This window comes from Castanea sativa, chromosome 6 (genome assembly GCF_040712315.1).
Source record: "Castanea sativa cultivar Marrone di Chiusa Pesio chromosome 6, ASM4071231v1".
In the NCBI taxonomy this organism is placed as follows: Eukaryota; Viridiplantae; Streptophyta; class Magnoliopsida; order Fagales; family Fagaceae; genus Castanea; species Castanea sativa.
The window spans coordinates 1009614-1030853 of NC_134018.1; positions in this window are offsets into that span (position 1 = coordinate 1009614).

Sequence of the window (21240 nt, forward strand, 5' to 3'; positions counted from 1 at the left end):
CCCACAGTCCCAGCATTGTACTTGTTGGCCTGATCTAGATTTATTACTATTCCAATTAGAATTTCTAGATTTTGATCTGCCTCGATTTGAATTTCTATCATTACCTCTACCTCTTGTTTCAAGGTTTAGGGTAGAACCAGATCTTGAGGTTTCACCTACATATCTTTTGCGAATCTCCTCAGCTAGAATTAAATCTCGTATGTCATTGTAGTTCGGCTTTTCTTTCCTATAGAATTGCTTATTGCCATATTCATTGCCTCCCAACTGTTTGGCATAGAAGCCAAAAAGATTAGTGCACGGATCTCATCATCAAAATCAGTTTCTATAGACGAAAATTGATTTGTGGTAGTATTAAATTCATTCAGATGTTGTGTACTGATACGTTCTCTGTCATCTTCAGATTGAATAGTTTCTTCATCAAATGCACCTTGCTGTTTGCTAATGGCTTTTCATATATACTAGACAAAACCTTCATCATATCTGTTGTGGTCTTCTCTTTTACAATATTGCGTGCAACAAACCTAGACAGAGTTAACCTGATAACTCCCAGTACCTGTTTGTCAAGAAGAGCTCATTCCTTATCCTTCATAGTCGCAAGTTTTTACCCTAGAAGCGGCAAATGCAACTTCTTTCCATAAAGATAATCCTCGATTTGCATCCTCTAGAATCCAAAGTCTGTGCCATCAAACTTTTCTATTCTAGACACCTTTCCTGCTTCCTCTGCCATTGCTCCCACTCAAACCTAACCCTAGGCTCTGATACCAGTTGTAGGGAATTAACACGAAATTCCTAACCTGTGAGAAAAAAAAAAAAAAAAAAAACACACACACACACACACCAAAGAAAAAAAATAATCACACGCACAAGACAATATTTACGTGGTTCGACAATTTACCTACGTCCACAGAGTTGCCTACGCCCACAGAGTTGAGATGAAATTTCTTTAGAGCTCTTTTAATTATTTGATGGTATTTTAGTAATTTAATAGCTGATGTGGACCATGCCAGCCGTTTGTAAAAATATTTTCACTCTAGCATTATTCTTAATTTCTCACCTATTCCTTTCAATAAGTCTAGAAATATGAAAAAAAATTTCACAATTTTTGAGATGACAAGTTGTTATTGGTAGGTAAAAAATTGAAAAAATTGATGTTAATGGTGGGTTAGATAAGAACCGGTAGAAAATTGACCACTCAACTATTGCAAAAAATTATTACATTTGTAGTGGTACTTTTTAAAAGAATAAATGTTCTTTTTTAAAAAAATTCATAATCAATTGCTTTGATTTTCCCTAATTACCAAGAGAGTTGCTGCTTTTCTGGAAGTGGTACTGGAAGCATGGAGCAAGTTCCCATCATTATTGTTGCTTATATTCTAATAGCAGATATAACAACGAGCCAATTTGAAGGAGCTAGACCTAGGAAAAGGCATTAACTTTGAGGGACATGGGTTGGGTAATAGTAGTACTGACTTTGAGGGGCATTTTTTGTGAGTTGAAATATGTAACTTGATTGACTTGGTTGGAGTACAGTCATTTTGATATTTTGATTTGAGGAAGTTGTATACATAATTGGCAAACTTAAATTTTGCTAACATTTTTTTTGTGAAAGTTGTTTCGTTCAATAGACAGTTTGATTATTTAGGCATGTAGTATTTGCTGAAGTTTTTTTTATTTTTTATGAAGTAGTATTTGCTGAAGCTTGGTTATGTATATAATTAAATTGATTTTTTATATTTCAAACAGAATATGCCAGAATTTATTAGAAACATTTTGTTTGGTGTTTAATTATGCCATAATTTATTAACATAGATTTATGGGACATGAGTATGATTTGTACATTCAAGTACACTAATACAGCTGTCTAGCCCAACATTCTTGTCTTCTCTTATCCTAACACATATTTCCATTACCTATATTAAAAAGAGCGAATGCACCTGTTGAACAGTGATTTTGTCGAGCACCTTGTGTGCTATTTGTTTATTGTTTCTGTCTTTGTTTTGTCTTTTTCATCACCTTGTGAATGAGCTTTGTACACTACCTTTTTCCTCTATCTTTATTGTTTGTGGGATTCTTTGTCCAACTCTTTTATTTTTTTTTAGTAAATGTAATGACTTTTTTACCCTTAATATACAATCAGGCTGAAAGGGTCTGTTTTGTCTTTTGGGCCTAATTTATTTCACGTTCTCTATTTTTGACCGACTTTGTCCAGCACTTTCTGGATCTTTCTTTATTTTTTGTTTAATAATTGTAATGACTTTTTTTTTTACCCTTAATGACTTTTTGTTTTGTCTTTTTCTTTTAATTTATTTGATGATATCTCTTTGGTAGCCTTTGTGGTCAGCCCACAACTCTATTCATTGACACGAGCACAAGACACGTGTTTGAAGGAGAAGAAGAACGCTGGAGGAGACACTGCTTTAGCAACTGCTCCACTGATTGACAGAGTCGCAGAGAGGAGCTATGTGTAAATCATAAAACAAACACGAGAGAGAAATACAAACACAGGATCAAGGGACTGAGATAAGGTTAGAGATAAGAAACAAGAAAGAGAGAAAAACAATAAATAAATAAATAAGAAAAGAAGAAGTCCGGAGAGAAAGGTGCGTGATATGCTTTCCCACGACGTAAATGCATTTCATAAACACTTTCATCTTTCCTTTTTCCTTTCTTTGATTCCAAAACAAAATTCTTGTCTCTTTCTTAGCAGTTGGTTGGATGCGTTAATCTTCGGATTGTATCTGATTTGCGTTAAAGCTTCAAAGTAACAGGTAAGTCCAGTTGTATTGTATCTTGTTTGTTTGGTCATATTTTTTAACATTGATATTATTGTTATCATAAACTCTTATGTTGTTTTATATATTTTGCCATCTCTTTCTGAATTTTTGCACTCAAATTTTTATCATTCATATGTATTCCGTTTTTTCTTATTGCTGTATAATTTTTGGTTACTTAAAAAATATATATATATATATATATATATTTTTTTTTTTTACCCTTTTCTAATTTTACTGTTTATTTTAAGCTTAAGCTACGTTTGTTTCAACGGTAAAAAAAATAAGGAAAATATTTTTCACCGTACTTGCTATTTGGGATGCTCAGAAAATTCAGTGAAAGTGAAAATTAAATCAGTTGACTGTAAAATAAGAGGGCTTCAGGCGAAAATCATTTTACACTTTCATTTTACCTTCAAACCATTTCCGTTCTCCTTATAAAATTTCTCATCTCACTCACTCTCATCACTCACGTCAAGCCCAAGCCGAATGACGGAGAGAGCTATTGTTGGTGAAGACCAGATCCAGTCCCCGACCCACGGCCCTGCTAGTCCGATCGCGCTACTTAAACCCGTTGCCGATCTGATCGCACCGACTCAGCTCCTCCATCGTGCTCAAATCCATCTCCGATGAACCTAGCTAAACCCACCTCGATTTCACCATATCCCAGTCCCTGACCATCGTGCCTGTAAGCCCCTCGGCCGGTGAAGGTAGTTTCTCATCTGCTTCACCTTCATCCTCTCTCTCACTCATCGCTGATCTAATCCAATCCCCCACCCACACCGTCGCTGCCTTATTTATTTATTTATTTTTGTAAAATAACATTTTTGCTTGGGTTTTGGAGGATTGGTGGTTGGGGTGACTCATGGGTTTCAGTGGTGGTGGGTTGGGGGTGAGTTTAAGCATTGATGGTGGTCGATTGGGGTGGTGGATCGTTGGCTACGGTGGTTTGTGGGTTTCAATGGTGGTGGATTCTGAGTTTTGGTAGATGGTTTTGATATAGATTTTGAGATTAATGGGCTTTGATTTTGATTATGATTTTTCAGATTAATTGGTTATGTGGTGGATGATGGTGGATGGGTTTGTAGTGGCCGGCAGTGGCTGGGTTTATAGTGGCCGGTGGTGGATTATTGCAATTTTTTATTATAAAATGTGTTTGAAACTTGAGAAAATGACTGAGAAAATGTGAGAAACTAGTAGAAAATTTACATTTTCAAAATGCTGTCAAACACTTGAAATTATTTTCCAACATAATTTTTAAAATGCAACCAAACACTAGAAAATATTTTTCTTTCCTGAAAATGTTTTCACTTGAAATTATTTTACACTCGGAAAATATTTTACACTGAACCAAACGCAGCCTTAGTAGCATAAGATTATATGGAGCCTAAGGACATAGATGATAGTTCAGCTAGGAGAAATTCCTATAAATCTAGCTATCCCAAAAAGGAAAGCCATATCAAGAGCTGATGAAGTGCAAAGCTTTATTGATGATAATGCTATTGCTGCAGATTCGTCGGTCATGTTAACTGGTAGCTCGCAGCAAAGAAGTAAGTTTACACATGTTTAAAATAGTATAGTTTAAAATTAAACTAGATATATAATGATAACTAATGTATGTGTAATATATAATGATAACTAATTATTGGAAAGTGAAAGTTTGTGTTGTGGAAAATGGATGTGCCAAATGAAAGTGAATAAATACAAGCTACTGTGACAATTAAATTAATATGTATGTGTTTGAAAACTTCACTAGAGGTTAAAAAAAAAAAATGAAGATCATGGAAGATAGATAGAGACATAATTATTACTCAATTATGAATAAATTTGTCTTCCGTTTTGTAGATCAAAGGTGTAGATATGGATACATTTGTTTTTTTAGACCTCTTTTTGCTTGTACACGTTATATACTCACCTTTATAAACTACGCATGTGATATTGAAGCTTCTTTTTGTATAAAATCTAATATGATTTACGTTGTTATTATTATAGTTAATTTATATATATAAAAAATTCATATATTTAGATTTTGACATAAAATATAGCATAAAAAATTATACTATCTACTTAATATAACAAACACTACATTTTTTTTATGTATGTGATCTTTGACAGTAAAATATATATATATATATATATATATATATATATATATATATAAAATAGCATTTAGTAGCTAAAGTATTGGTGTCTGTAACATTAGTCCTATAAATTTGATAATATATTTGAATATTTTGAAACATTTAATAGGATAATTTCTAGGCAATCCAATAATCAAATAACTATAAATAAATTCTATTTGTAATCTTTTTACTGGCTAACACGTGCTTCAAAGCATATGCTTCAAAACTAGTAGACTATAAAATATGAATTAAGAAATTGAATTTCAAAGAATTCAACAATAATGTGGAAAGTCATTATAAATATTATATAAATAAACTGAGTTTTATATATGGTCCTAAAAAACATAAAAATTATTTTAAAATAAAATTGCAAAATATTCATGCATTGTGCAAGACATTCCCTAGTTGTAAAAAAAGTGAGAATTTTTATTTCAGCAAACTTATTTACAGAAAAAAAAAAAAAAAAAAAAAAAAAAAAAAAAAAACTATATCCAGTTGTTAAGAGTACATAAATATCAGCTGATAACTAGGACCCAAAAGACTATTATCAAACAAAACCCTAAAATAGTACTAGTTATAAAAGTGAATGTTGGAGAAACTTTAATTTCCTTTGCATTGGCTGCTGCCACCTCCTTCTCTAAGCTATTTATCTTCTCTCTAAGAAAAGGCAGCAATTCTCTACCACGTGTGCATGTAGGAGGGTCAAGCCAAGCAAATTAAGAGAGATAGAGAGATTGAGAGATAATAATAAAGATGGTATGTTGAGAGAGATAGAGAGATGATAATAAAGATGGTATGTTGTAATTGGTGTTTATAAAAACAACATCATATCAATAATAGACCTATATAAAAATGTTGTTCTAATCGTGATTTAACATGTCAACAAGTTGTGAAAACCATTATGAAAATTTTTACTATATCATCTTTTTTGTTTTATTTTTGTGAACTTCCACATAAACCTACTAGCTTTTTCTCCACAATTTATAGTCGCACATGTCAGGTTGTTGTAAAAATTGTTGATCAAAAGTTGTTTTCATAGATTTTCTCAAAATTTTAGGGGTTTTTTGGATTTCAAGTTTTCCCATCACTAGGTTTTCATCACCCATAACCCGAAGTACCATGGACCCCAACACAAGGTGCTTGTTTGGCTTTGCTTACTCAGTGATGTTTTTATCACTCAATTCTCTGGTTTTTGAATGATGAGATACAAAAATTGAAAACACAATTTGGGAGTTTCTGAAAACAGAGAATAGAGTGAGATGGCATTTTTCGTAATTTTTTTGCAATGAATGGGACCCACTGTTTGGTGTCTTGTCTAATCACCAACTCTCTTTCTTCTTCTTCTTCTTCTTCTTCTTCTTCTTCTTCTTTTTCACATCTACTTCTCTGTTTCTCCTTTTCTTTTTCTTTTTCTTTCTTCCTTCTTCTCTTCACGCCTACTGCTCTCTTTCTTCTTTTATTTCTTTCTTCTCTCTTTCAGTGTTTAGGTTTTACTCCCAACGACTCTCTTTTATACCAGACCAAACCTATCTGCATAGCCCAACATATCCCCTCTTTCTTCTTTTCCTCATCACAGCCCCATCTTCAGAGTAAACCCCTCAGCCTAGCCATGTCCAGCAATGCATCTAATTTGATCCAACTTGCAGTGGCCTCATCTCAGACCGGAGAAGGACGATGGCGACATAGAACCCGCAAACCACCTACAGAGACCCAATTGTATGAACAGAACCACATGTACCACCTATCGAGACAGTGACATCTACGACCAAAAAAAAAAAATTGAATCAAGAAAAAGACATAGCCAAGTTGGAACAATGGTGATCGGAACTTGAAGGGGGTAAGGATTGGACTGGGATACAGTGAACAATGATGGGTTCAAGCATCGAAGCAGTTGTTTGTGGGTTAGATTTCAGTGATGAGGAGGGAGGAACAAAGCTATAGCTGCATCGGTGGCATTGGTGCAATTGGGAAAAAAAAGAGGTGAAATTGGTTTGTCTTGAATGTATATGCGGGTAGGCTAACTGTGATCCTGACATGGTGCTCAGGCATTGGATCCCACAAAAAATTAAAAATTTTGATTTATCAAAAGTTGGAAGCAAATGCCAAACATGCCACCGAAGGAAGTTAGGGAATTTTCAATGATAAGTGATGAATTATAGAGTGATGAGTGATGATATTTCAGTGATGAGTGATAAGTGAGCATTTTGTTTTCACCCAAAGAGCCTCTTATTCTTTCAAATTAGTACAATATTCCATATTTTTCACACACCCAAAACCTCCTCCCACCACCTGTCCATGCATGGACAGATGCCTTTGTTCCACAATGTCAAAACTAAACCTCCTCCCACCACCTGTCCATGCATGGACAAGTGCCTTTGTTCCACAATGTCAAAACTGCATCCAAGGATTTCCCAGTGTATATGGTGAAGTTGAAGAAGACATGGTTGAGGGCTGGTGGTACAGTGTGTGTGTGTGTGTAAGAAATGCTATTATTAAAAGAGGTGGAGCATTTTGAGAATAGAAATTCCCATTATATTTTTATTTATTTTTTGTTCAGCCCTTAGGTGTGAAAGTCTGATCATGTGCAAAGTCATTTCACATCTCTTGCACTTTTCTTTCAGCTCTAGCGGCTTCTTTCTACCATCAATCTGGATATTTGTAAGACTTTTAAAACTTAAAAAAGAAGTTAACGCGAATACACAAGACACCGTTGCACACCTTGGCGCGATGGTCACTCCACAAGCATATGTATATGTGAGGTTTGGGGGTCAAGAGTTAAGCTCAAATCTTCAGAAGAGAGTTTTACACACATATATACTTAAATTAAACTAAAGTAGAATTTCAATCTTGTAAAAAGAAAAAAAAAATAGACTTGTGTTATCCGTTGAGTGGTGGAGCATAAACTGGGACATGAATTTTGAGACACAAGATGCCCATTCGAAGCAACTAATTAATTTTCTATTCTTTTATTTCATGCTCCTATTAGCTAATACAAGCAATACAAAGATAATGTTGGGGAACCAAAATTTAACTCAATACAATCATTCTAAAAGTAGGCATGCGTGGCGTGATATCAAATGTAATAAAAGATTTGGGTGTATATCTTCTTCATCACCAATTAGTTTTAAGGTAGAATGGCACAGCTCGCTGTTCAACAGATAACATAAAAAATAATAATAATACAAAAAAGATTATGATTTTTCTTTTTGAACATTTAATTTTTCAATAAGAAAAAAAATTAGCCTATAAAAAAACACACCCAAATTAAAAAGGATATTTTAACAAAACGCGTGAAGTTGTTTTGCACTTTATTAGTCAATTTTGAATATGCTATTTGAACTTGACTTTTCTTGTCCACATATGTGGGTTTGTAATAATAATAAAAGGTACTGTTTTATTTTGGAGTCTAGAATGTTTGCTAATGCACAATTGAGTAAAGATATTTGTTACTGGATGATTTGATCTTAGATGATTTGGTGTAATGGAGATCAAAATGTCAATCTCACCTCCCTCTAGAGGAAATCTTATATTTTTCCTCATAGAAAAGGGTTTTCTTACTCTTTTGGAAACGCAAAAATATAATGAAATTATAACTGAAGAAATTATGAAGATGTTATAATTTTGGATATTCATCAATTTTTTTAGGACATGGAGGCTTAGTTAGGGCAATTAAATTTTAATAAATGGAAGTGTTTTTAGCCATTTTTTCTTTTTTTGATTATGTTCTCTTTATATTGGTACACAAATGATTTCATCTAATTTAGATAATGAACACAATGTTTGCGATTGGGGTCTTGGAATTTGGTGGTGAGATTGGAGTGGTTGAGGAAGTGTTTAATAAGTGTTTAGTTATAAAAATAAAGACTACTTTTTATCTAGATTTTATTTTAATAATATATATATATATATATATATATATATATATATATATATATATATATATATAAAAGTTAAAACTTAGTATTTATTGTTGCTACGCTCCAATTGAGCCAAATCAGCGTTCATGTCATTATCATTTTTCTTTCCAATTTTTCAACAATTGTTTTTTAACATTTACTAATTTTTTAAAATATTTACACTTTCTCGAACCTTTCTCTATCCCTTACCTTTTTATCTCTCCCTTTTTATCTCTCCACTATTCTCTACCTTAATATCACTTTTCATCTTCCCACTACCCTCTATCTAGGACTATCCACCCAACCCGTATACTCGACCAACCCGCCTGAGCTCAAACTGGAAACCACCCGAACTGACACTTCGACGGTCGATGGCGGGTGCCCACCCACAGAACCCGACGCCTTCGGGTCGATTGGCGGGTTCTCTCTCCCAAAACTCGAGCAACCTAACCCAATCATAAACCTAGAAACCTCCGGTGATATTTGAAGGATTTTTTACTAAAACTTACAAAGATCGGCGGTATTGGAGTTCTCCAGCGAAGGTTACTTGAAATCCCATCAGATCCGACGAGATTCGGCACGATCTCATTCAGATCCGGCGAGATCTCGACAGATCCGGCCAAAATAAAATCACCTGCGATAAAACTCGAAACCTGACGAGACTCGAACTGCCAGATCCGACTAGCATTCCGAGTCAGTTTCAGTTTTCGTTTTCACCCATTCTAGCTCTACCTTAATATCACTTTTCATCTTTCCCTTCATTTTCATTTTTTGTTCTTTCTTATTTACACCCTTACTATAAATTTGTCACTCTCTCTTCCATTCTTTACATACTTTTCCCTCACAAAAAAAGGTTATCTCTCACTCTCTCTCTCTCTCTCTCTCTCAATTTCTTGGTGGATTTTATTTTTTATTATTTGTCTTGCATCTCTACTTTAAGTTGATAAATTGTTGTGTTCCTTAGAACTTTATATTGAGCTGATGCGATTTAGTTTTGTTATTTAAGTTTTCTCTCTTTAATTGTTAATTTTATTGCATGTGTTTTTCTTTAAATTCTTAGTTTGGGTTGCTTTGGATTCACCTATTTAGTTGTTCTATATAAAGTTGTGATTTACAACTATTTTATTTTTGTTTTAATTCCATGCCGAATTTGATTGTAATTTCTTCAATCATTTTTTCCTGTATGCATGTGGGTTTTAATTGTAAGGGATGAGTGTGAGAAAGTGTGAAGACTTAAGCTTAAAAGAATGAACAATGGATTTCGCGAGTGTCTCGCAAGAAGCTTATTTGCAAAAGAACCACATGTAGAGCACATGACTAGAAGATGAAGAGTCATGCCAGTCTGGAGGTTTTTGCGAGTGTCTCGTAGGTAATGCCAACCTGCGAAGGACTCGCAAAACATTCTGTTTGGCAAAAAGTGAAGTTTTGTTTTACCAAGTCTTTACCCACACTATATATACCCTTATTGCCCACATATTGTAAAGAGTGATTTTCAGAGAGAAATCCCTAGAAAATAAATTTGAGAGTTTGAGATTGTTATACCCATAATCATCTACACATTTTCTTGTGGTTTTTCTCAACTCCTACCTCTTAATCTTTACATTCTTGAGAGGTTGATAGCTCAAACACTTACCACACCCATTTTGAGTGTCAATTGAGATTTTGGTGTTGTTGGGAAGTATTGGAATGAGCCATTCATTGGCAAATGCAATCGGGCTGAATTGCGGGATCCGGAAATCTAGAAAAGACAAGGTTCCAAGAAGCTAGTTGGTAGTAGGAGTTTGGAGGGCTCAAGTACATGGAGTAGACTAAGCTTGGAGGGTCTTTTGTTATTTGTGTACTCCAACTTTATTCTTTAATGAATCGATTTCGACTTGGAGGGTTTCGGAGAGGTTTTTTGCCAAATTCTTTGGTTTCCTCTTCGATAATACGCCTTGGTGTTATCTTATGTTTGCATCTCTCTTCCCTACTCTTAAGCTTTTCTTTATATTGTTGACAATAGATGAATAAGGCTTAGGGTAGTAATAACGATTGTTTGCGCTTCTTTACTTTTGTTCCACACTTTAAGTTAGAGGAAAAGTTATCTAGCTGTAATTTTACTTTGGGGGTCTAAACAAGTTATTGTGTATTTACACAAATCCAAGTTTTCATTCTATATAAGTTATTTTTGTACAACATGACATTTGTTCTATGAAGTTCTTTTTAGACTTGATACATTATCTTTTCATTTTATTATTATTTTTTCTCTCCTCATGTGCAGTGATTGACTTCAAACAGTTTAAATTTTGTATGGGCCATAAGGAACAAAAGGGTCCAAGTGATAAATTTGAGTAGTTAAATAGTATTGTTGTTTAATTTACCAATACTACATATTTTTTTCCTGAAAGTTACATACCATTGATCGTAACACCAAATGGATATTTCAAAGTTCATTTGCATGATTACTTTGTTGTGTAGTGAGTTGAAACATTGTTGAGTAGTGATGTACGTTAGATTGTATGTATAGTCTCTTGACTTGCAAAAGGTAAGTACTAATTTATGCTAAGTTTTTGTTATTGGTATTCTTTAGAGCTATAGTGGTTGATAGGTCTAATGAGGCTCCATTAATTTATGTGAGGCTTCAATCTCACCCAAATAACAAGCAATAAAACAAGACAAGTAATGTTCAAATTTCAATTTTATTCTTTTTATAATAAAAAATGCTTAGTTTTCTAGTAACCACAAATTCATTTGGTTAACTCAACATAATAAAGTTAACTTTAATTTAGTTATATGGATAGGGTTTATCATTTTTAAGGTTTCTATATATATATATCAAGCTAACATCAATAGCACTACGATAATTGACCTTTTAAATTCAGTCCTATCCTCCATATCATTAAATTATTAATATTTTCTCATTTTTTTAATTTTTAAAAATTAAACATATAATGTTTTAATTAAATACAAATAAATAAATAATTCCTTATAAAATCAGACTCATTTTTTTTTAACATTTACACATTCTCCAACATTTCTCATTCCTTTCACATTTCGTCTCCCCACTACCATCTACTCTAATATCACTCTTCATCTTTCTCTTTATCTGCATTTATTTTGTTTCCTCTTCTTCTTGTCCTCCTATTATAAATTTTTGGCAAAAATTCAAAACTGACCCTCTAAGTTTTAACTTTTGTCATTTCAGTCTTTTAAGTTTTAGTTTTGTCATTTCATTCCTCTAAATTTCAAATGTTGTCAATTCAGTATTTCGTTACTCTTCAGCTCTAAGAACCCCTTAAATAGAATCATTTCCAAACCCCATTGTTGTGGATTTGAAGTAAAAATTGGAAAGACCCAAGTTGATCATGGCTTCCAACCAAGAACTTTCTTAGCTCTGCTTGCATCTTCCTTAAGGTTATCAACCTCAGTAGGCCTAAAATACCTCTTGTCAATCACAACATGATCTTTCCAATTCAAACCCACACCACATACCCAAACGCAACCTGGAAGAACTCCTCCACAGTGTGAGAATATTCCGTGACCATCTTTGGTTTTTAGGGGCAGGGGAACGACGTCGTTCCCCTTAGTAGTAGGGTTTTTTTTTTTTTTTTTTTCTAATTAACGCATTTTAGTAAAATTAAGAAAAATAAAAACACAAAAACGGTGTCGTTTTGGTGTAGTTAACAGCAGGATTTAATTGAAGGGGGTATCGGAGGACTAAATTGACAAAATTTGAAACTTAAAGGACTAAAATGACAAAACTGAAATTTAGAGGACTGAAATGAGAAAAGTTGAAACTTAGAGGGTCAATTTTGAATTTTAGCTTAAATTTTTCATTATCTTTTTTATCTTATATTTCTATGCATAATTTTCCCTCACAAAAAAGGTTATTTCTCTCTCTCAATTTTTTAGTGGATTTTTTTTTCTTGCATCTTTGCTTTAGGTTATTATTATTATTTTTTTTAAGAACTCTACTTTGAGTTGATGCAATTTAGTTTTGTGTTTTTAATTTTTTTCTTTTTTGTTCTCTTTTATTGTTAAATGTTATCCTATTGCATTATAAAGAACATAATATTATTCTATAACAAAGTATGATTTGGATAATTTTATTATATAAGAATTTTACATAAGTTACATAGACAATAGTAAAACAACAACAACAACAACGACTGTGGGGGGTAAAAAAATTCTGATGGGAATGTGGGCATTTTGGGCCGTGTTAAGGAAGGCCGACCTGCTCCTGGGTTTAGAATCTGTTAGTACTATGGGTCGGCCCATACGCCGAGGATCCGAGGATCCAGCCGAGGGTGAGCTTATCCTCGGATGAACATCGAAGAACTCGGGATTTCATGGTAAAGATTAGGGGATGACACGGTTAAGGCCAATGGTTAAGAGGGGTGAGCCCTAGAACGCCCCAGAAGCACCGGTGTTGAAGAAATGTCAAAGATAAAGGCTGCTGCCTCCACATTAAAGACCCTGCACCTACCACCCTGGCCGCATTTATGGGGAAGTGACACCTGAACAGTGGAAGGGAAACTTCTAGTTACTGTTCAAAGGCACTAAGAAAAGAAATATCTAGGCTAAGGGAGGAGTTGGGGCAATACGTGTACAAAGTATTAAAAAGAGGAGTATTTAAGGGGGAACCTGGAAGAGAAATGGGGGACGGACTTTTTGTAACCTAAAAAGAAAAAAGGCTAAGAGAAAGATATAATATAAGAACAGCTCTCGGCTTACATCCGAGGAGGCCTATCTACAATATTCCTTGTTGTTTCCAAATATTTGCAATCTTTAGTTTGTCATTTAATCCCCACACACTTCTAACCTGGGTTTCAAGCCCACACTCTACAAATTCATATTGTTTAAGGCTCATTAGGCCTGAGCCCATAACTGTTCTTGGGACCAGGTGTAATTGTGCACTTACAATTGGCGCCGTCTGTGGGGAGCCTAGTCCAGAAGAGGTAGGGATATTATGGCAGGCTTAGGCTCTCACCATGCAGAGTCACAAGGATCACAACCGGAAGATCACTTTGAACGTCTTGAACATCATAGGGATCGTGAGGGAAGCGTCCATACAGAATACCCAGGGGCTAGCCATACTCATGGAGGAGGTAGCACTACTCACGATGAGGGTTCTAAATCCATGCAGAAGGAAATCAATCGTTTGAAGAGGAAGTTACGCCGTGCTAAACGTAAGGTTTCCCCGTCCTCGTCTAGTTCTTCCTCAGAGAAAGATAGGGGGGTTGACTATAGTTCAAGGTCATGTTCCCCCACCAGCGCAACATCCTCCGGTGAGGAGGACGACCAGCCAATAAGCAGACGTAAGAAGTTTCGTTCTAGGGGCTTAGGCAACGATACCATGAGTAGGGCGTTGCACCAACTCTCTAAATCTCCGTTTTCACGGAGGATTGAGAGGGGGAGGCTTCCCAGGAGGTTCACCCAGCCCACGTTTACCATCTATAATGGCCGGACTGATCCGGTGGAGCACGTGAGTCACTTCAACCAAACGATGGCAGTGCACTCTCACAACGAGCCTTTGATGTGTAAAGTCTTCCCCTCCAGCTTGGGACCTGTGGCTATGAGATGGTTTAACGGTCTCAAATCAGGATCTGTAGGCTCATTTGGGGAGCTAACCAGGGCATTTGCTTCGCGGTTCATTACGTGTAGCAGAGTCCCTCGGCCATTGGACTCGTTGCTATCCATGGCCATGAAGGAAGGGGAGACATTGAAAGCATACTCCGACCGATACTGGGAGATGTTTAATGAAATAGATGACGACTTTGATGAGGTGGCGCTTAATACCTTTAAGGTGGGTCTCCCTACTGATCACGACCTAAGAAAGTCTTTGACAAAAAAGCCCGTCCGCAGCGTACGCCGTCTTATGGATCGTATTGATGAATACAAAAGGGTAGAGGAAGACCAGCAGCAGGGAAAAGGAAAGGAGAAGGTTATCCCACAGGAGAGAAGGGATTTCAGGTCGGACAGATATCACAACAACAAGCCGAGGAGGGATTACTTCGGACAATCCGGCTCGGCAGCACCTCAGGCCGTAAATACTATGTTCCGAGAACCAGTGCATCAGTTATTAGAAAAAGTTCGTAAAGAGCCCTTCTTCAGATGGCCCGGCAAGATGGCAGGGGACCCTGCGAGAAGAAATCAAAACCTTTTCTGTCAGTATCATCAGGATGTGGGTCACACTACTGAAAACTGTCGGACCCTGTGGAACCATCTAGAGCAGCTCGTCGGTGAGGGAAAGTTAAAGCAGCACTTGTGTGAGCCCACTGGGCAGATCAGTCAAGTTGGTTCAAACAACCAGAGGAACAGTTCATCTCGGCCAGCATTGGGAACAATTAATGTTATTTTCGCTGCACCTGGTAGGACCGGCTCAGGTCCCACTAGGGTGATGGCGGTTTCCCATCCGCAGGCTGAGGATGCGGATAGCAGGCCGAAGAGATTAAAAGACACTTTACCTGTCTTGGGTTTCTCCGAGGAGGATAAAGTAGGGACTATCCAGCCCCATGACGATGCTCTTGTGGTTACCCTCAGGATAGGGAACTATGATGTGAGGAGGGTGATGATAGATCAGGGCAGCGGTGCAGATATCATGTACCCTGATCTATTTAAAGGGCTAAGATTGGAGTTGGAAGATCTAACCCCTTACGACTCCCCACTTATAAGCTTCGAAGGAAGGGCCGTTGTGCCGAAGGGACAAATCCGTTTACCCGTTCAATCCGGCACAGAAACGGTTGAGGTAGATTTCATTGTGGTTGACGCGTACTCTCCATATACAACCATCCTCGCCAGGCCATGGCTGCACGCTTTGGGAGCTGTCTCCTCTACCTTACATGTTAAGGTGAAATTCCCCTCGGGGGAGCATGTTGAGGAAATCCTCGGCAGCCAGGTAGTGGCTAGGCAATGCATATCGGCTGCGGTGCTTCGTCAGTCAGAAATTGAGTCATCAACCTTGCCCATCCAGGAGTCATAGAAATTAACGGCTCCGGAGGTACCTGGAGCGATGACAGGAGACGAGGCTGTTTGTGAGGAGTTAGAGAAGTTTGTAATAACAGATGATCCAGAGAGGTTCTTCCAAGTTGGCATACTTTTGCCACACTAAGAGAAGATGGAGTTGTTGAAATTTCTGAAGGATAATTTAGATGTTTTTGCGTGGGACCCCTATGAGGCTCCAGGCGTAGATCCGAACTTTATTTGTCATCGTTTAAACGTCAATCCTGCCATCGTTCCGAGAAGGCAGCCACCTCGGCGATCTTCCCGAGAACATTCTGAGGCTGTGAAGGAAGAGGTTCTTAAACTCAAAAGGGCGGGGGCTATCAAAGAAGTTTTCTACCCTGAATGGTTGGCTCATACTGTTGTTGTTAAAAGAAGAACGGCAAGTGGAGAGTATGTGTGGACTTTACTGATCTGAACAAGGCCTGTCCTAAAGATTCGTTCCCAATGCCACGGATTGATCAACTGGTAGATGCTACTGTTGGACACCCTCGGATGAGTTTCTTGGACGCCTTCCAGGGTTACCACCAAATTCCCTTGGCGTTAGAGGATCCGGAGAAGACTGCTTTCATTACTCCAACCGGGAACTATCATTATAAGGTCATGCCATTTGGATTAAAAAATGCTGGGGCTACTTATCAAAGAATGATGACCCGAATGTTTGAACAGCAACTGGGGAAAACCATCGAAGTATACGTGGATGATATGGTGGTGAAGAGTAAGACAGTACCTTCACACATGACAGATCTGGCCGACACCTTCCAGATGCTAAGGAAGTATAAGTTGCGCCTTAACGCCTCCAAGTGTTCTTTTGGCGTGGGATCTGGAAAGTTCTTGGGGTATATGATTACTCATAGGGGCATAGAGGTAAACCCAGTGTAGGTTAAGGCTATTCAGAATTTGCAGCCGCCTAGGAACCCAAAGGAGATCCAGAAATTGACTGGAATGGTTGCTGCATTGAATAGATTTATTTCTCAGTCAGCTGACCGGTGCCATCCTTTCTTTCAGTTGTTGCACAAGTGGAAAGGGTTTCAATGGATCGAGGACTGCGAGTTAGCTTTCCAACAGCTTAAGCAATATCTTTCTCGGCCACCTATTTTATCTCGCCCTGAGGTGGACGAGGTTTTATTTGCTTATCTGGCCGTGGCTATTCACGCGGTGAGCTTAGTCCTTATAAGGAATGAAAGCGGAGTGCAGAGACCGATCTACTACGTTAGTAAGTCCTTGAATGAGGCCGAGGTGCGCTATATGCCCTTGGAAAAAGCGCTTCTGGCTGTAGTCCATGCCACGCGCAAACTTCCTCATTATTTCCAATCTCATACTGTGGTTGTTTTGACCCAGTTGCCTCTCAAGGCTGTGTTGCGTAGTGCTGATTATTCTGGCAGGGTGGCAAAATGGGGAACCATTTTGGGAGCCTTTGATGTTAAGTACAATCCTCGCACTTCGGTAAAGGGACAGGTCCTCGCTGATTTGGTGGCAGAGTTTACTGAACCATTGTTAGAAGAAACTTCAAAAAAAGTACACATGGGTGAAAAATCAATTGGTGTGATCACCGCCGTATTGCCCTCGGCTTGGAGAGTTTATGTGGATGGGGCTGCGAATCAAAAAGGGTCTGGTGTTGGACTTGTTTTCTTGTCCCCTGAAGGAATTGTCTTCGAAAAATCTTAGAGATTGGCCTTCTCGGCTACTAACAATGAGGCCGAGTATGAAGCAGTCTTAATGGGCATGTAGATGGTACATAAGATGGGTGGCAAGAAAATCCAGGTGTTCTCAGACTCTCAGTTAGTGGTCAGCCAGGTCATGGGGACCATGGAGGCTAGAGACCCTAGAATGCAGGAATATTTAGCCCAGGTCAAACGCCAGCAGGCTGAGTTCGATTCCTTTGCCTTAGCTCACGTCTCTAGGAGTGGAAACACTCATGCAGATTCTTTGGCTACGTTGGCAACATCCTCGGCTCAAGGTCTACCAAGGGTTATTCTCGTTGAGGATCTGGTAGAACCTTCTCTTGTAACTGCTAACGCGCCTCGCATCCATCTAATAAGGCCTGGTCCTAGCTGGATGGACTCGATCATATCCTTTCTTAAGAATGACATCCTTCCTGAGGACAGGGCTGAAGCAGAAAAAATACGTCGAAAGGCGCCGCGTTACTGGTTGTCCGAGGACCAGAAGCTATACAAACGATCCTTTTCAGGACCGTATTTGTTGTGTGTGCACCTTGAATCGACAGACTCATTACTGGAGGAACTGCATGAGGGAATTTGTGGGAGCCACACTGGGGGAAGGTCCTTAGCCCATAGAGCCCAGACCCAGGGTTATTGGTGGCCTAATATGCAGAGGGAGGCTCAGGATTATGCCAAAAAATGTGATCAATGTCAGAGGTTCGCCCCTAATATCCACCAACCTGGAGGGGTTCTTAACCCTCTCTCCAGCCCTTGGCCTTTCGCACAGTGGGGCTTGGACATTGTAGGGCCATTTCCGAGGGCTGCTGGCAACAAAAGATGGCTGCTCGTGGGAACAGACTACTTCACTAAATGGGTTGAAGCTGAGCCCTTAGCCAATATCCGAGATGTTGATTCAAAGAAATTTATATGGAAAAATATCGTTACTAGATTTGGTATACCGCATACACTTATCTCAGACAATGGCGTTCAATTTGACAGCAACGCCTTTAGGCAATATTGTGGTGACATGGGTATCATAAATAGATATCCTACCCCAGCTTATCCTCGAGGAAATGGGCAGGCCGAGGCCGTTAACAAGGTCATAGTCAACGGGCTCAAGAAGAGGTTGGATGATGCGAAAGGTAAATGGATAGAAGAGCTCCCTCATGTCCTGTGGACGTATCGGATCGCACCGCGCAGATCCACTGGAGAAACGCCATTCTCTATGACTTATGGAGCCGAGGCGGTGATACCTCTGGAATCTGGTTTTCCTACTCTAAAGACAAGTTCTTTTAGCCCAGAGAATAACGAGGGACTTTTAGAGAAAGATCTTAATTTACTTGAGGAACGGCGTGAGGCAGCTATGGTCCAAATGGCCTATTATCAGCAGAAGCTAAAACGAGGATATGATGCCCACGTGAAGCTAAGGCCGCTTGCGCCTGGTGATCTTGTATTAAGGAAAGTTGTAGGCACTTCTAAGAACCCAGCTTGGGGTAAGCTCGGACCTAACTGGGAAGGCCCCTATCGCATTGTTTCAATAGCAGGCATAGGGTCGTATAGGCTAGCTGACCTAGATGAACGAATTGTACCACGTCCATGGAATGTAAATAATCTTAGAAGGTATTATTATTAATGAAAGTGAGCTTTTGTCAATATATTTCAAAGTTATGAGTAGTTCTGATTCTTGAAGTTATCATTTTTAAGAATCAAATAGAAACTAGGTTAAGTGCAGTCCTCGGACCACAAACCTTGTGGAAATTGATGTCTTGTCATTTGTTAAACAGAACCTTAGTTATGCCGGGTCTTCGGACCTCCTACTTTGGGAAAATTAACATTTGAAGTTATCATTTTTAAGAATCAAACAGAAACTAGGTTAAGTGCAGTCCTTGAACCACAAACCTTGTGGAAATTGATGTCTTATCATTTGTTAAACAGAACCTTGGTTATGCCGGGTCTTCGGACCTCCTACTTTGGGAAAATTAACATTTGAAGTTATCATTTTTAAGAATCAAACAGAAACTTGGTTAAGTGCAGTCCTCGGACCACAAACCTTGTGGAAATTGATGTCTTGTCATTTGTTAAACAGAACCTTAGTTATGCCGGGTCTTCGGACCTCCTACTTTGGGAAAATTAACATTTGAAGTTATCATTTTTAAGAATCAAACAGAAACTAGGTTAAGTGCAGTCCTCAGACCACAAACCTTGTGGAAATTGATGTCTTGTCATTTGTTAAACAGAACCTTAGTTATGCCGGGTCTTCGGACCTCCTACTTTGGGAAAATTAACATTTGAAGTTATCATTTTTAAGAATCAAACAGAAACTAGGTTAAGTGCAGTCTTCGGACCACAAACCTTGTGGAAATTGATGTCTTGTCATTTGTTAAACAGAACCTTAGTTATGCCGGGTCTTCGGACCTCCTACTTTCGAAAAATTAACATTTGAAGTTATCATTTTTAAGAATCAAACAGAAACTTGGTTAAGTACAGTCCTCGGACCATAAACCTTGTGGAAATTGATGTCTTATCATTTGTTAAACAGAACCTTGGTTATGCCGGGTCTTCGGACCTCCTACTTTGGGAAAATTAACATTTGAAGTTATCATTTTTAAGAATCAAACAGAAACTTGGTTAAGTGCAGTTCTCAGACCACAAACCTTGTGGAAATTGATGTCTTGTCATTTGTTAAACAGAACCTTAGTTATGCCGGGTCTTCGGACCTCCTACTTTGGGAAAATTAACATTTGAAGTTATCATTTTTAAGAATCAAATAGAAACTTGGTTAAGTACAGTCCTCGGACCATAAACCTTGTGGAAATTGATGTCTTATCATTTGTTAAACAGAACCTTGGTTATGCCGGGTCTTCGGACCTCCTACTTTGGGAAAATTAACATTTGAAGTTATCATTTTTAAGAATCAAACAGAAACTTGGTTAAGTGCAGTCCTCAGACCACAAACCTTGTGGAAATTGATGTCTTGTCATTTGTTAAACAGAACCTTAGTTATGCCGGGTCTTCGGACCTCCTACTTTGGGAAAATTAACATTTGAAGTTATCATTTTTAAGAATCAAACGGAAAATTGGTTTAACTCTTATCTTCGGACCACAACTTTGATCAAGGTTGTCTCCTTATTATGACTGGATGATAGTGCGTTATTGTTTATTAAATTCGGATCTTAAGTTTCATATCTTTGGTTGTTAAGCAATTTTGTGTAAGGAACGGTCCTCGGATCTTACATCCTACTAGAAACAGTGTTATGCATTATAAGGGTTTAATCGTTATATGAAGTCCTTTCTTCTTTTTATTCAAGGCATTGTTTAAATATATTAACCATTTCACCTTTTATTAAATCTTCAATAATATACGCATGGTTATGTGGAAGTTATGAATGTGCAATCCTTGGAGTTAGATTTGTGTACTTTGAGAAACTTTTGCTATGACTTAATGGGAAACTTTTGTAATAAGTACAAAAAGAATAAAGTAAAAACAGGTATAACCCAAGTGAAAAGCAAACAAAATTGTTCTTCATTGATCTGTTAAATATACATTACATATAGAATTCAAAAATGGAAAAAGAGAAGCCCTAAGCTAAGTCCTAAGCTTTTGGAGGAGGATCTAGCTGAGAGGTACTGGTGCCCTCAGTCTTCCTCAACTCCAGCTCAAAGGGAGTCAAGACTTGCTTTCCCTTATCTGCTGTCTTCGTTGAAAGGACGTTGGGTTCCACTATCTGGCTCAAGTCCTTCTCTGCATTCCCTTCTCCTTCCTTCTCTTTGTTGGAACCAGAGGGTTCTGTAGGATCAGGAACTTGCT